This window comes from Amblyraja radiata, chromosome 37 (assembly GCF_010909765.2).
Source record: "Amblyraja radiata isolate CabotCenter1 chromosome 37, sAmbRad1.1.pri, whole genome shotgun sequence".
NCBI lineage: Eukaryota > Metazoa > Chordata > Chondrichthyes > Rajiformes > Rajidae > Amblyraja > Amblyraja radiata.
In genome coordinates this window covers 20270063-20287299 of record NC_045992.1, presented here as the reverse complement: position 1 = coordinate 20287299, position 17237 = coordinate 20270063, and the positions used below count along the sequence as shown (strand labels likewise).

The window sequence follows — 17237 nt, the reverse complement described above, 5'->3', positions numbered from 1 at the left end:
CCTTTCCTAATCGGCCACCATTCAGATAATAGTCTACTTTCCTTTTTTTCCACCAATGTGGATAACCTCGCATTTAACCACATTATACTGCATCTTCCATGCATTTGCCCACTCACCCAGCCTATCCAAGTCACCTTGCAGCCTCCTAGCATCCTCCTCACAGCTAACACTGCCCCCCAGCTTCGTGTCATCCGCAAACTTGGAGATGTTGCATTCAATTCCCTCGTCCAAATAATTAATATATATTGTAAATAGCTGGGGTCCCAGCACTGAGCCTTGCGGCACCCCACTAGTCACTGCATGCCATTGTGAAAAGGACCCGTTTACTCCTACTCTTTGCTTCCAGCCAGTTATCTATCCACATCAATACTGAACCCCCAATACCGTGTGCTTTAAGTTTGTATACTAATCTCTTATGTGGGACCTTGTCGAAAGCCTTCTGAAAGTCCAGATATAACACATCCACTGGTTCTCCCTTATCCACTCTACTAGTTACATCTTCGAAAAATTCTATAAGATTCGTCAAACATGATTTACCTTTCATAAATCCATGCTGACTTTGTCCAATGAGTTCACCACTTTCCAAATGTGCTGCTATCCCATCTTTAATAACTGATTCTAGCAGTTTCCCCACTACCGATGTTAGACTAACTGGTCTGTAATTCCCCATTTTTCCTCTCCCTCCCTTTTTAAAAGTGGGGTTACATTAGCTACCCCTCCAATCCTCAGGAACTACTCCAGAATCTAAAGAGTTTTGAAAAACTATCACTAATGCATCCACTATTTCTGGGGCTACTTCCTTAAGTACTCTGGGATGCAGCCTATCTCGACCTGGGGATTTATCGGCCTTTAATCCATTCAATTTACCTAAGACCACTTCCCGGCTAACCTGGATTTCACTCAGTTCCTCCATCTCATTTGACCCCCGGTCCCCTGCTATTTCCGGCAGATTATTTATGTCTTCCTTAGTGAGACAGAACCAAAGTAATTATTCAATTGGTCTGCTATGTCCTTGTTCCCCGTGATCAATGGACATGATGTGCCTGTTGCTGTTCTGTATTACTATATTACATCTATCAGTGTAGCCGAAAGGGACGAGGTTCATGACGGAGTGGAGTGAGAGCGGCGTGAGAAGAGAGAAGTGAGAAGGGGGCGGCGGGATAAACAGAGAACCAGTGGTGAAGGACTGACGTCAAATCAGCAAGCACGAAAACAAATCCTGATTATAAATTTAACAACAAGGAAGAACTTGGTGCTAGTTTACACCAATAGACACCAAATCCTGGAGTAACTCGCTGTCAGGCAGCCTCTCTGGAGAACATGGATTGGTGATGTTTCGGGTCGATGCCCTTCGTCAGATTGAGTTACGACATCCATGACACCGCACACGCCACTCAACTCTTGAATAGCTTTCAATTCAAGGCCACATTGCCTCATCTTTACCATGGACTTAATTGACATGTCTGTCATTCTCGCCATCCAAAGTCTCAACCCTATCGTTCTAAGTCACGCACAGCTCGCTTCCATCTCTGTCCCAAAAACCCCAAACAGGATTGCCCTGGCACCCATCGTGTCTGCCTGCTCCTGCCCTATTTAACAAATATCCACCTTCCTCAATTCCACCATATCCTCCTTGTCCAGTCCCTTCCCACATACATCATAGACTCCTAACATCCTCCTCAGCTTTGCAATAACTTTCAATTTCTGGGCCCCCATTGCTCCAATCTCACCACGTCTGCCGATCTCGTCATCCATAAGTATCCAAACTTATTGTTCCAAAGTCACACAGTGTCCGTTTCTATCTCCCTCCCTTTCCACAAACAGTAGTGCCCTGACAGATCCATCGTCTCCGCCTGCACCTGCCGCACTGATCAGAACTGCACGTGCTTCCTTTCCATCTTACCCCCATCCAGTCCCTTTCCAAACACATCCGAGACACCTTACACACCCCTCAACTCCTCAATAACTTTCAAATTGAAAGTCTCCTTTCAATGGCCCCCATTGCCTTACCATGGACGTAGTCAGTCTGTAGAACGGTCCCGATGCGAAACATGACATATCTATCTTCCCCAGAGATGCTGCCTGATCCGCGGCATTTCTCCAGCATTTTGTGACCTTTCCTGTTTATGAATGTCTTTTCTAACAACATTGGGGCCAAATGCGTCCCTTAACCCCGGCTAGTTCTTGAGCAAAATAAATGAGTACTAGTTAAACAATCCAGAGACGCGGGCTAATTGCCTTGAAGATCGCAGAGGAGCAGCAGCCAGACCAGCGTGTGAGCTTTAAAAAGAGCGCGTGTGAGCGTAGTTCGGGAGCTTTAAAAAGAGCGCAAAGAGACAGCCCGGGGCAGTTATCTTGAAGGTCGCAGAGGAGAAGTAAGCAGACCAGCGAGGGAGTGCATTGGCTGAGACATCTTAATTAGTTGAGTGGATAGTTGTCTTGTTAGATAAATCAAATTTGGGTCCTGCTGGGAGCGGTCTAGTTGAGGTGAAGTATAATACATTGACATGAGGGGGAACTTCTTTACTCAGAGAGTGGAATGAGCTTCCAGTGGAAGTGGTGGAGGCACGTTCGATATTATAATTTAAAAATACATTGGATATGTATATGGACGCGAAAGGAATGGAGGGTTATGGTCTGAGTGCAGGGAGATGGGACTAGGTGAGAATAAGTGTTCGGAGTAGAAGGGCCGAGATGGCCTGTTTCCGTGTTGTAATTGTTATATGGCTATATGGTTAAATGGATCAAGCGTCTGCGGCAAGGAGGCTACAGTTATTCGGTTGTGTGTTTAATTTAATTTAAAATTTGAAACTTCTTGACGTGAAGTTTCTAAAAACGAACTCTTTACACAAAGGTGGTGTTTTGGAATCTGGATCCTTTCGTATGTGATTGCAAGTACTTTCACAATGCCGTTATACTCAGATTCGTTTTGAACTGTGTTGAAGTATACCGAACGCACTGTTCGTGATTAGTATAGACAAATAGAAGTAAGCAACTGCAGATTTTAGTTTACAAAAAAAGACACAAAATACTGAGTAACTCCGCGAGTCGAGCAGAAACCCTGGCGCGGTTTCGGGCCGGGACAATTCTTCAGACGGATGTGGCGAGGGTGGCGGAGCAGGAAGAGATGAGGGGCAGGTAATAGGTGAACACGGATCAGGGGAGCTTATGACAGCCAAATGGTTGCACAGAAGCCAGAAGGTAGGACAAATGCCAGAGCTGACACAAAAGGTGTGAGACAAAGGCATTAGAGAGCTGCGATGTATTACAGACGAAGACATGTGGGCGAAGGAAAGAAATGGGTTCGAGTCCAGCTGCTGCACATAGGAGGATCGGGGGGAAGAACGTAGTGAGGTGGAGTAGAGGAGAAGGGGGTTGGGGGATTGTTTGATGTTACCTGACATAGGCAACAGAAATTGTAGGAAGCGGGTTGCGGATTTAAAAGAGGCACAGCAGTCGTAAGTATAGTCTAGGTAACACGGGAAATCTATAGGTTTGTAGTAGTCGTCAGTCGATAGTCTGTATTGGAGACCGAGAGATCCAGAAAGGGAAGAAATGTGTAGGAGATGGTACAGGGGACTAGGTAAAGATCGGTATGGATATGAGGTGTCTGTTTCTGTTCCCTATGACAAAACTACATTATCAGTGCTGACGAATAGAGCGAAGTCCACGCTCGGGATGGGGGTTGAGAGACTACACGGGTATCAAGAGATCCGTTGGTGATGGACTGACGCCATTTAGTCTGAACAAGCCTTGTGGGCATGTTGTGATGTGTCTAAGTTTGATCTGGGCAAGTTGTGATGTGTCCTAGTTTGATCTGGGCAAATGGAAAAAAAGTGAGCAGCAGACATCAATTTACCAGGACAATGACGAGGGAATGAATTCCTACACTGATCCATCCGCCAGTGAACAGGGAACACCAATTAACCAAAATGAGATGGAATCGCCATCCATGGAAATGATCTAACTCAAATGAATGTACGTCAAATTAGCGGAATAGACTTCTCGGCACTTCGAGTTCTGGAAGAGGTTGGTAGTTTCAACATCAGGAAATTAAAATTCTTCAAACTGCGATGGCCGGGAATCGAACCCGGGTCAACTGCTTGGAAGGCAGCTATGCTCACCACTATACCACCATCGCCGCATGATGCTGCGGGAGGTAAGGGTACTGGATAGTTTCTATTGTTGTAGCTCGATCATCAATCCCGGCGCTGATTCCCGAAGGATCAGTTATCGACCTCGGCCATTTCTGTCCTCTTGAAGTCCCCATTCGCCGGGGGGCCGGAGTTGCACTGGACCTAGTGATTATTCACCCGGAATCCGACTAAAATGAGAGTCGGCATCTGCAACAGATCTCTCTACATCTGCCTCTCACGTCAGCGACCACGAAATTCAATATTTTTTATCAATGTTGCAACGAGGAACTACAAATGCTGGTTTACAAAAAACGACACAAAATACTGGAATAATTCAGAGGGTCGGGCAACATCTCTTGAGACAGCGTTAGGTGATGTTTCAGGTCGAGGCTTTCTTCGGACTGAGATTCTACATTCGAGACACGTAACACACCCTTCCAAAATAACTATCACTTTCTAGCCCACCATTGCCGCACCTTTACCACGGTGCAACTCGATGATTCAGCCGATCTTCCCATCCACAGTCTTTAACATTATCTTCCCTAAGCCCCGCTTTGCCCGCTTCCATATCCTTTTTTGCCCGCTTCCATCTCCAACTTATTTGCCTCTTCCTGTCCAAATGAAGTAATCCCCAAATACTTCGATTCCACATTGTCCCCTTGTCCAGTCCCTTCCCGCATACACCCGAGACATCTCTCACTCTTCAATAATTTACAAATGCTAAACTACCATTGTCTCATCTTTACCATGAGCGGGATCTGTCTGAAGAAACGGTTCCGATGAAAAACGTCGCCTATCGGTTATCCAGAGATGCTTCCTGACTCGTGGAGTTACTCCTGCACTCTCTGTCATTTTTCAATTATAAATGTTCTTTCGATAAACAGACAATTGGCCGCAGAATGGACCCCGAATTCGGCTGGTACTTGATGACTATAAGTGAAAGATAGATAAAAGGTACAGATACTTCACGGTGCGGTCGATTTCTGATAGGCGAATTTTACTGTCAAAGAAGCCATGACATTGACATTTCCATCTGAACGAGTGATTGCATTATTGATTACAGTTCTTCGCTAATAAAATGGACAGTTTGTTGGCCTGTCACGTGGGAGGCAGTGATTCAATTCCACGGCGCGGAGTTTATACGGAAACACTTTATACGGAAAGATGAAATGCTGAGCTAGTGACGCGGTCGGGTCCAGGATTAACGGCCGCTCTGATCGTCCTTCTGACCTTCTCCGCGAGTGGACAAGGGGCATAGATGAAATAGGAACAAAATGGTATCAGATAGGAGAGAGGTGAAATGTGAAGTGACATGGTGGAAGTTTTCACGGTCTTGTACAACTAGAATCTAATAGCATCTAGTGGCTGGATCTCACTCCAGCCACTGGGTCTCACTATAGTTCTCCCTCCATGCGTCACGGTCTACAATCCCGCCATGTAAAGCGTCATCTGCAGTTTACTGTCCCTGTGTCTGCATTCATTCAAAATTATTCGCATATGTGTCTACATCTATTCATTTAGCTATATCGTAGTCTGAAAAAAGGTTTCGACCCGAATCGTCGCCCATTCCTTCTCTCCAGAGATGCTGCCTGTCCCACGGAGTAGGTCCAGCATTTGTGTGTATTGGGGATCGAAGCTCCCGCGTCGGGACGGTCGAAGCTCCTGCGGCTAGGAGCTCTCGAGGTCGGTCTCTGACCAGACGCCGCGAGGCCCATGATGTTAAAGTCCACAGGCTCCCGCGGGGGTGCTCGGTGATCGATCCCTGACAAAAGGATCGCGGGCTCCACGACGGTAGGTCCGCAGGCTCCCGCGGTGGAGCTACTGAAGTCGGTTTCCAGCAAAGGCCGCCAACTACTCGACGTCAAGCCGCAGTGTGGACGGAGATAGGTTACGACGGAGATACATTTAACCCACACCAACAAACAAATAAGGAACGGACAGACAGACTGTTGGCGAGGCAGCCATTGCTAGCGCCAACCGGTGGAATACAAAGTCAAAGTCAAAGTCCTCCATTCCTTCCCTTTTTAGAGAACGAATGTCCAGTAGTTGAGTAAGTTTCGATCTCGGACACCACAAATACACACAGCACGATGAGCTGGAATGGAACGCGCTCCATGATACCAAAGAGCGGCAAACAGTGCTGGAGTATCTCAGCGGGTATGGCGGAATCTGTGAAGAAAAAGGATGGGTGACGCTACGGCCAGGACCTGCTGCAGATGGAAGGCAGACGTGTTCAGGATTCCATCGGCAATTGGAGAACCGAACCGCCTACAGTGCAGTGTGACTCTGTGACTTGATCACCAGGCCCGCTGTTGCTTTCTAACAAAAAAAACAGAATAGGACTCGTAGTTCCGTTTACACTCGTTTAAAAAAGAGAAACCACATCCTTAGGAAATAATTCAACACGAGCACGTCCTTTAATGAGCGATGTTTCGATGAAGAGGCCGAGAACAGATGAGTGAGACGGTGAGAAGTGAAAGTCTGAAATGTGCAGGTTTTCGGTGAATACAAATCTAAAGGCATGAACATTGAATTTTCCATTTTAAGTAACCAATCACGCCCCCCACTTCCCCAACCTGTGCTCCATCTGGACTCGCACCAATTTCACCCCGCTCGACCCCCCTCCCCTTGCACCTACATTCCTTGCTCTGCTTCTCAAAACAGAGTGCACAACCTTTTCTCCTTCATAGTGTTTCGTATCCCCGCCTGTCACGCGGGAGACCGGGATTCAATTCCTTGATGAGGGAACAATTTTTCTCTTTCTAAATATAACCGGTATTCCAGGACGTGTTTTGAACATTTTGATTGAAAAATGGTGAGAGCCACAAGAATCTAGTTATTGAGGTGACGTTGTTTGAACATTCGGAATGAACTTAAAACAGAAAAAGGTTCTAAGGCCCACCATATCAATTTCGTACATTATGCCAAATTAATCTAATCTGTTAGCCTACCTGTTATCCATATCCCTCCATTCCCTGCATATCCATCTACATATATGCAATATTTGTCAACGCTACTATGTTATCTGCCTCCAACACCAGCACTAGGAGTGCGTACCACAATTATGTGTTTAAAAAAGGCTAGCCGAACACATATCCATTATATTTTCCACCTCCCACTTCAAAGTCGTACCCTCTCGTCATTGAAACATCCACCCTGGGATAAAGGTTCTGAGTGTCGACAATATCTATATTTTCATAGCTATATATACGTGTATCAGGACTCAACCTCCAACGATCAGATGAAGCAATCCAAGCCTGTCACACCTTTGCATGTAGGCAATGCCCCTATTCCAAGCAGCATTGTAATAAACCTCGTCTGCGCCGCCTCCAGAGCCTCCACATTGTTCCTGTAATGGAGCGACCAGAAGTGAACGCGAGACTCAAAATGAGGTCCAATTAAAGTCTTCGAGGGCTGCATTGTGACTTCCTCATTGTTATATTGAGTCCCAACAAAACGATATGCATATATACCAGTCTATCTATTAGCGTTGTCATTTTCAGGCAGCTAAGACCTCAGGGTCTCCCCGCACATCAGTTATTGAAATTTTGCCGTAAACTGATACGTTCCCCTTTAATTCGACATTCCAAAGTATAACTCACAGTTTCTCGGATTAAACTCCATCTGTCACCCCCTCCCACCCTCCTCCACACCTGCAGATAATCCTTATCACGCAGAATGCTTTGACAACTTTCCTCACTAGCGGCCACTGCACCAATCCCACTGTCGTCTGCAATCTCACTCACTAACCCATCTGTACAGATGTCATATTAACTCATACATTGGGCAGTGCGGACTGCAGTGAGCTCGAGACGGGAGATTCTCCCAGTATCTTACCGCAGAATTCATACTCCTTTCCCCTTCTCCCGACACTCCCCATTTCACCTTCTATCCGCATTTCACCTTCGACCCCACGTGTCATCTCCTCCCTGCTACCTTCCAACTATATCACCACCCCCCTGGTTTTACATTTCACTCCACTTTACCTGATCTGATTCCCTTTCTGAAACTTGTTTTTTTTTTACCTCTAGTCTAGTTCATTTATTCCACCCGTCTGCCAGTTAAAGCCCCCACAACTGCGGCCACTTACCACCTGCCTGACATATTGCACCCCTTATTTTTTCCAGTTTTTCCCTCCCTACCATAATCAATGTGAAGAAGGGTCACAATCCAAACCGCCTCCTGACCATTCTCTCCACAGGTGTTGCCCGACACGCTGAGTTCGTGCAAAACGTTGTGTTTCGTCGAGATTCTAGCATCTGCAGTAGTTTCCATCGGTGTCAAAATTAGATCCAGAGATGGCTACCAGCTTCTCTTAATCCACTTCATTATCTTCTCTCCCTCTTTTTCTCCCCCCCCCCCCCTTGATACTGTGGCAATAACCACAGGAATGCTACAACGTAGGGTGTGACATTATTTGTGAGCTTCAGTAATTGGCGATCCGAGCCCCCACCCCCCGCAGTTGCCGTTACGGGCGGCCCCTCTCGCCGAGATGAACATCCTCAGCGGCTTGGACTCAGAATCAGCCACTTCCTACCGTAGTCCGCGTCTCTCAAAGTCCACAGGCCGAGCTGGGCGGAGATTCAACGCCGGCGGCCCTCGGCAAAGGGTCCCACAAATCCGCGATGTTGGTCAGCGCCGCCCGCGCTGGGAGCGCTCCAAACCACAGCTCCGCGATGTTGATGCAGCAGGCCCAACACATCGGAGCTTTAAACGGCGATCCCAGGTAAGGCATCGCCCGCTCCGCGATGTATCCAGCGCTGCGCCGCCGCTGCTGAAGCTCTGGTCCGATCCCCGGCAGCAAAGGCCGCGCCAATCCAGTTGGTAGGCCGCGAGGAGTGGGGCGAGGACGCGACTCGGAGAATAGTTGCATCCTCGCCAGGCAGTGACTGGGAAACGGTTGCCCCTTATCCAACCCCTCACCCCCACATAAAATACTAAAAAGGAACGTTGATAAGGGAAAGGCCATTGCCAACTATTTACTGGTCAAGAACGAGAACCTGGATCGACGGGAGGGGCAGGGATGAAGAGAGAGGGAATACATGGATTAGTTGAAGTTAGAGAAATCACTCTTCATACCACTAGGTTGTTGCTGCCCAAGCGGAATATGATATACTGTCCCTCTAATTTGCATTTAGCCTCACTCGGACAATGGGGGAGGCCCAGGACAGAAAGGTCAGCATTAGAATGGGAAGGGGAATGCATGAGATTGGCAACCAGCAGACCAGGTAGATCCAGGCGGACTGAGTGAAGGTGCTGAGCGAAACGATGGCCCATTCTAAGCTTGGGCTCGCCGATGTATATGAGTCCACACCTTGAATAACGGACACAGTAGATGAGCTTGGAGGAGGAGCAAGTGAACCTCTGCACTTCATGTAAGTACTGTAGGCGGTGCAGAGGAATGTACCGGGAATGTACCGGGAAGGACTTAGTTTGGGAAGGAAAAGGATGTTTTAACCAGCGAGGTACGCAGGGAACGGTCTCTACTTAAGACAATTACTAAGAAATATTCAAATAAGCCCTCGAATCGGCAAGTAGTTGAAATATATAGACCGCATGATTAAATAGATTAGTATATATGTTTGGAACATGCAACTGCAGATGTTGCATTACAAAAAAAGGCACAGAGTGCTGCAGTAACTCCGCGGGTTCGTCAGCATCCCTGAATAACATAGAAACATAGAAACATAGAAATTAGGTGCAGGAGTAGGCCATTCGGCCCTTCGAGCCTGCACCGCCATTCAATATGATCATGGCTGATCATCCAACTCAGTATCCCGTACCTGCCTTCTCTCCATACCCTCTGATCCCCTTAGCCACAAGGGCCACATCTAACTCCCTCTTAAATATAGCCAATGAACTGGCCTCGACTACCCTCTGTGGCAGGGAGTTCCAGAGATTCACCACTCTCTGTGTGAAAAAAGTTCTTCTCATCTCGGTTTTAAAGGATTTCCCCCTTATCCTTAAGCTGTGACCCCTTGTCCTGGACTTCCCCAACATCGGGAGCAATCTTCCTGCATCTAGCCTGTCCTACCCCTTAAGAATTTTGTAAATTTTATAACATAGGTAGATGACGTTTCGGATTGGGACACTTCTTCAAACTGATTAGGGCGAGGGGGAGGGGGGGGTGGGGAGGGGGGAGATGGAAGAGAGGAGAGACAGGGCAAACGGTTAGCACTGGTGGTGGCTGCTTCAATACGTTGGTTGGACAAAGGCTATAGCCGAAACAATAGGTGTGGAGTGGGGAAAAGCGATGGGGTTTCGGTGATTGATATATGTCACCTAAAATTTAAAAATTCTAAGTTTAAACCGCATGGTATCACCGATGTACAATAGGCTGTAATGGGAACAGCGCATGCAGTAGGTGAGTCCGATGAGGTGCACATGAACGTTGGCCTCGCTTGGAAGGTCTGCTGGGGTCCATGAATGGAGGCGGGGGCGGAGGTGTAGAGACACGTGGTACATCTCCCGTAGTTGCAAATACATGGTGTGGGTTGAAATGGATTAACCAACGAGTTGCAGTGAGCGTCTCTGTGGAGGGCGTGAATGGGTGGAGATGGAGTGTTCACTTTGTAGGTGGCGGAAGTGACGGGGGATTGGTTTGGAAACTTGGTGGGGGGAAGTGTCATCCAGAACACACTGGAAGTCGTTAGGAATGCAGTTGGCGTCAGTCGTTGGTCCTGTCCACAACCCCCCAACCACACAACGCGCCCCCGCCCCAACACACCTCCGGCCCCTCATCCCTCCACCCTCCCCCACACCCATCCCCCCAGCCTCACACACCTCAAACCGCCCCCACATCCCTCCACCCGGCCCCACACCCCGCCCCCACACCACCCCCCCCCCGCCCCATACTCGTCCCCCTCCCTCCCACACATTTCCCCCGCCCACACACCCTTTCCGCTCGCCCACACCACCCCCCGCCCCCCCTCCCGCCCACACACCTCTCCTCCCGCCTACACACAACCCTCCATCACACAGCCCACTTCCCTCCACCCTCCCCTTCCCTTCTCCCCGCCCACAAATGAATAGTAGGTGGAGGGTGTGCTGGAGAAGGACGGGAAGTGAGCCACGCCCGCGCACTTAGGGGCTATGGGTGAGTGTTGTAATATTGCGTTGGGGGAACGGGTGAGTGGTGGAATATTACGATGGGGATTGGGTTGCGTTGGGGGACCAGTCCTCCCGTTTGACAGGGACACAACGGCACCCCCTTTGTATAGTAACTTCTTAAAGTTGAGGTGTTACTTCACTGCTCACGCTGCACCTGTGGGTAGAGAAACAGGGAAGTGTCCGGTCACCGTTCTTTTACAACTGAGTGCACCTGCGCAGCCCCACCAATTCGCGTCGGCCGCTTCCATCCGCTGACTATTGGGGGCTGGGAGAAGACAATCCGCCGCACTCACCCGCTCGAGAAGTAAGTGAATCCCGCCCATACAATAATAATAATAATAATAATAATTTTATTTATAAAGCACTTTAAAAACAAACATAGTTGCAACAAAGTGCTGTACATCACTAATCATTGACAAAAATGTTAATACACACCAATAATAACAGTTAAAAGATGGAGTAAGTAAATATATTCAGAATAAAGAAATAATAAAAAACACTACAAGCAGGAGCAAAGTCTCATGCATGGTCAAAAGCCAGGGAGTATAAATGTGTTTTAATACTGGATTTGAAGATGGACAGTGAGGGGGCCTGTCTGACGGTCAACGGCAGAGCGTTCCAGAATGCCGGAGCAGCAACAGAGGAGGCTCTATCCCCTCTGAGCTTCCGCTTAGACCTCGGTACCTCCAGGAGCAGCTGATCAGCTGACCTGAGGGACCGGGCAGGAGCGTATGTGTGGAGCAGCTCAGAGAGGTAAGGCGGTGCGAGCCCATTCAGAGATTTAAAAACAAATAACAGAAAACAAATACAGACGTGGTCGCCCGGTGACAATCCTCAGAAGCCGCCCAGCAAGCCCGTCGGATTGATAGGCAATTAGGAAAGTAAACCCGGCCGCCCAGAGCGAAACACCCGGCGAAATCCCCGATCGCCATTATTACCTGGAGGCCATATCATAGAAACATAGACAATAGGTTCTGGAGGAGGCCATTCGGCCCTTCGAGCCACACCGACATTCGTTGTGATCATGGCTGATCGTCCCCTATCAATAACCCGTTCCTGCCTTCACCCCATTTCCCTTGAATACACCAGCCCCTAGAGCTCTAGCTAACTCTCCATTAAATCCATCCAGTGACTTGGCCTCCACTGTCCTCTGTGGCAGGGAATTCCATAAATTTACAATTCTTTGAGTGAAAACGTTTTTTCTCACCTCAGTCTTAAATGACCTCCCCGTTACTCTAAGACTGTGGCCCCTGGTTCTGGACTCGCCCTACATTGGGAACATGTTTCCTGCATCTAGCTTGTCCAGTCCTTTTATAATTTTGTATGTTTCTTTTTATTATTATTTATTTATATTTATAGATAGAAAAATAAAGACAGAAAGAAAGGAAATTAGAAAAAGAGAATAAACTGTCAATAATACAACTTAGGAGTTAGGTCCGTAGGTCAGAGGACATAACTATTCATCTAGTCCTGGATTCAGGTTTCAGTCAGGCTTCCGCGCCGGCCCAATCTACCCCTTCAAATAATCTATAAATGGAGACCATATTCTAGTATATAATTCTGGTTTGTAAATTAAGACAAATCTAATGTTTTCCAAATGTAAGGTCGCCGACATCCCCATAATCCACATCTTGATTGTGGGGGTTGCTTGGTTTTTCCAAAATTTTAATATTAATTTTTTTCCGATTATTATACTGTAATCAAGGACATTTCGTTGGTTTGTTGTAAGTTTTAGGTATTGTTCTGATATGCCCAATATTATTAATTTAGGATCAGGATCCAGTTGGATATTAACAACTACAGAGATTATTTAAAAAATATCCATCCAGTAATTTTTAATTGTTATACAATTTACAAAAGTATGGGTTAAATTAGCGGCGGGGTATTGACATTTGTCACTGATAGGGGAGATATTAGGAAATATTATATTTAATTTTGTTTTAGAACAATGCAGTCTATGTAGTGCTTTAAATTGTATTAAAGAATGTCTGGCATTTAACAAACATTGATGTATATATTGTCGGCTTTCGTCCCAAATATCTTTTGTTATGGGTTGGGTTAATTCCTTTTCCCATGCCAGTCTATATAAATCCGTCGACGGAATCTCACTGTCTAAAAGAGTATTATAAATGTAAGATATTAACATGACTGTGTTAGGGTGTTTATTCATACATTCATCTAGAACCTCTGGTCCTCTAGTTCTGTATTCTTGTGTATGTGATTTAACATAATCTTTAAGTTGTAAATATCTAAAAAAAAAAATTTGAATGAATCCGTAATTCTGTTGTAAATCCTGAAACGAGAGAAAAATACCATTTCTATAAAGATGCCCCATCTTTTTAATTCCACGATTTTTCTCTTGTACAAAACCTTTATCCAACACTGAGGGTTTAAATGAAGGATTATTTGCAATGGGGAGAGAAAATGATAAATTATCCAATTTTAATATCTTTTTTAGTTGTTTCCAAATTCGAATACCATTATATATTATATGGTTTTCACGATAGATTTTTTAATTCAATTTTGTCGGAGCTTATAGAATCGGACCAATTTCAAAAGGCAACCAATCTACCCTTTCCATTGTTAACCAGTCTGGCTGTTGATCCATATCTTCCAACCAAAAATTCATATTTTTGACATTGACTGCCCAAAAGTAAAATAAAAAATTTGGTGAAACTAATACTCCTTTGGTCTTCAATTTGCATAAGTGTTTTTTGCTTATTCTATGGTTCTTATAATCCCAAATAAAACTTGTCACTATAGAATCTACTTTTTTAAAGCTTTTTTTTGGGAGATATGCAGGAATTGATTGAAAAATGTATAGCAATTGCGGAAGGAAAATCATTTTTCTAGCATTAATTCTACCGAGCATTTAAATTAGAAGAGTTTTCCAATATTGAATATTCTTATGCAATTTATTAAGTACCATTTGATTTAAATAAAGAAGTATATTTCTTGGTCACATAAATTCCTCGAAATTTAAAATTGTCATCGACTATTCTAAAAGGTGATTGTTGCAATATATATAAATTAGGTTCTGTTATTGGCATAATCTCACTTTTATTCCAAAAAATTCTATTTCCTGAAAATAAACCAAATTGAGTTATAAGATTTAACAAGTTTGGAATGCTGATTTCTGGGTTTGTAATATATAGTAATACATCATCTGCATATAGAGAGATTTTATTAATTGTATTTTTAGTATTATACCCATATATTTCCAGATGTTCTCTAACACTTTCGGCTAGTGGTGCAATAGCAAGGGCGAATAAGAACGTGGATAATTTTGTATGTTTCTAAAAGATCCTCCCTCATCATTCTAAATTCCAGTGAATACAAGTCTAGTCTTTTCAATCTTTCCTCATATGAAGTCCCGCCATCCCCGGGATCAATCTCGTGAACCTACGCTGCACTGACTCAATCACAAGAATGTCCTTCCTCAAATTAGGAGACCAAAACTGTACATAATACTCCAGATGTGGTCTCACCAGAGCCCTATACAATTGCAGAAGAACCTCTTTACTCCTATACTGAAATCCTCTTGTTATGAAGGCAGTATCCTGAGGCCCCATCAATGGCAGACCGACGGGAACGCTCTCACCGCACGGAGCGCAGAGCCTGGAGCAGGAAGCCTGTCCCAGCCTTGCATGATTGCATGTTTCCGGCACTTTCTAGCGTTAGGTCACGACAGTCGTGCTTCCCCGAATCTGGGATCAATACTGTCCTCGTCCCTCTTAGGACATGCAGATAACATCCAATGCAATATGCCCTTGGTCGAGCGCGGTAGACGTGGGCCGAGTAAGGCGATCGACATGAAATGCATTGGGGTCTCCCAGCGCAGGTGCGAATCCTGACGACTACGGCAGTAGCAGTCCGCCATGCGAAACTGAGTTGCGCGTAATTTTGAAGGAGTGGTGATTGGGTGCTGCCTAAATGAATAATCCGCGGAAATAAGTATGGAAAAAAGTGACAATACAGCAAAGCTTTTGGTTACACTGAAAAGGTCGGTGGATAATCTGCGGAGACAAGTAAAAATGGCTTCATTACTGATCTGTAAATTTGCCTCATGGCTCCGACCCCGATGTCTTGCGGACCAGATTGTGCACTACGCGATGATTCAACACTCATCCACTGAACGCCAAAGATTGTCGACACACGTTCCTTAACCGCTTCTCACTGCTCAAACCTGGGGAGTCGATGCTGCACTCGCGCCATCACATATGTATCCTTCCTTTAAGAGGGTCCGGATCTGTACACAGGAGGCTGAGTGATTCCGGACTTTCCTGGTTTATGATGTCCATGGCAATGTGGACGCGTGAGTGATGAGGGGGATTGATATAAAATGAGATTGTGAACAGGAGTGGAATATACGCCGATGGATGTCTGTATAAACGCCGCAAATGTCGGAAGGGTGCATGCACTGTTTGTATATCATTTTTTGTCATTTTTCGCAATAAAGTTTATTTTGGAAAAAATACGACCCTCGGGCCAAAATCATTGGTGCCGTTTGTGAAAAGCCGTTTCCCAGCTGTGTCCCAGGCCACCCATTCCCAACTCGGGAATGCATAATTTCTTGCCACTCTGTCAGGTTGTCTTTGTGGCGCAATCGGTCAGCGCGTTCGGCTGTTAACCAAAAGGTTGGTGGTTCGAGCCCACCCAGGGACGCTCGTGATATTTTGCTATGCATGTCGTTGACAGCTAAGTAACATCTCTACGGAGGCGGGCACTCCCTGCTGCCGCCCCACTCTGTTCATTGTGAGCCTTCCTGCGGTGTAACAGGAGTAACTATGCCGCACAGACAGCATCTTTGGAGAGACGGAATGGGTGACGTTTCATGTCGAGACCATTCTTAGACCTATAAAATGAAAGGGAAACGGGAGATATAGATATTAATGTAGAAGGATATGGAAAAAATGATTGAAAATTAAGCAAAAAAGGAACGATGATAATGGAAACAGGCCATTGTTAACGGTTAGCTAGTGAAGAACGAGAACTTGGTGCGAATTGTGTGGGCGAGAGAAGAAGAGAGAAGGAATGCTGGGGTTACATGCAGTCGTCAATTTAACGGAAATAGAGTTCGGGGAAAGGGGCAGTGTACGCCTGGAATAGGGATTGTTCGACGTACCGGACAAAGAGGCAGGCATAGATGGGGTCCATGCGGGTGCACATAGCTACGCCTTGGACTTAGAAGAAGTGGTAGGAGCCGAGGGAGAGGTTGTTACGGGTGAGAACCAGCTCCGCCAGGCAGAGTAGAGTGTCCGTAACGGGAATGGATGGTTCTGCGGTCGACGAAGAAACGGAGGGCTTTATGGTCTTCCTGTAGGGGGTTTGGAGTGACTGAACGTCCATAGTAAAGATGAGGGAGTAGAGACTCACAAAGTGGAAGTCATTAAAGAGGCGAAGGGCGTGAGAGATAACTTGGACGTAGGTCGGAAAAGATTGGACAAGGGGAATAGAGTGGAGTCGAGTTACGTGGATATAATTTCAGTGGGACAGGAGCAGGAAGAAACAATGTGTCTGCCATTGTTAATGAATTTTTGTTCATGGGTTTTGGGGAAAAGATAAACCCGGGTTGTGCGGGGCTGGAAAAAAAGAAAAGGTTGGAAGCTGTGGAAGGCAGACAGCCAGAAGTGATATAATCAGTAATGGTCTGTGATATTATGCCCTGGTGCTCATCTGCGGGAACATGGTCCACGAATAGGTAGGAGGAAGTTTCTGAGATCTCTCGCTTTGCCCCAGCGCAGTAGCGGCCATCGCGCCGCACTACAGCAGCAGTCCCTTGTCTGCCCCTGTGAGGGAGATACAGTGATCAGGAAATGGGAGAGACGTGGCGGAAATAGTACAGGGGAATAGTTGAAGATCGGAATGGACATGATGTTCCTGCATCTGTTATGCATGGCTATATTGCACATATCAGTGCCTACGGACGGGGCAATTGCCAGACCGGAATGGAGGGGAAGTGAGGTGGGATATTCCACGGGGTAAAGACAG

The 17237-nt window shown here is 46.2% G+C and overlaps 2 non-coding genes across 2 annotated transcripts; one reads left to right on the top strand and one right to left on the bottom strand.

The window, feature by feature from the left end:
• Positions 1 to 4069: 4069 nt before the first annotated feature.
• On the bottom strand, positions 4070 to 4141 carry trnag-ucc. The gene has a single exon. It is a non-coding gene; the product is annotated as a tRNA-Gly (tRNA).
• An 11696-nt stretch (positions 4142 to 15837) lies between these two features.
• Positions 15838 to 15911, top strand: trnan-guu. Its single transcript has one exon. It is a non-coding gene; the product is annotated as a tRNA-Asn (tRNA).
• Positions 15912 to 17237: the final 1326 nt, after the last annotated feature.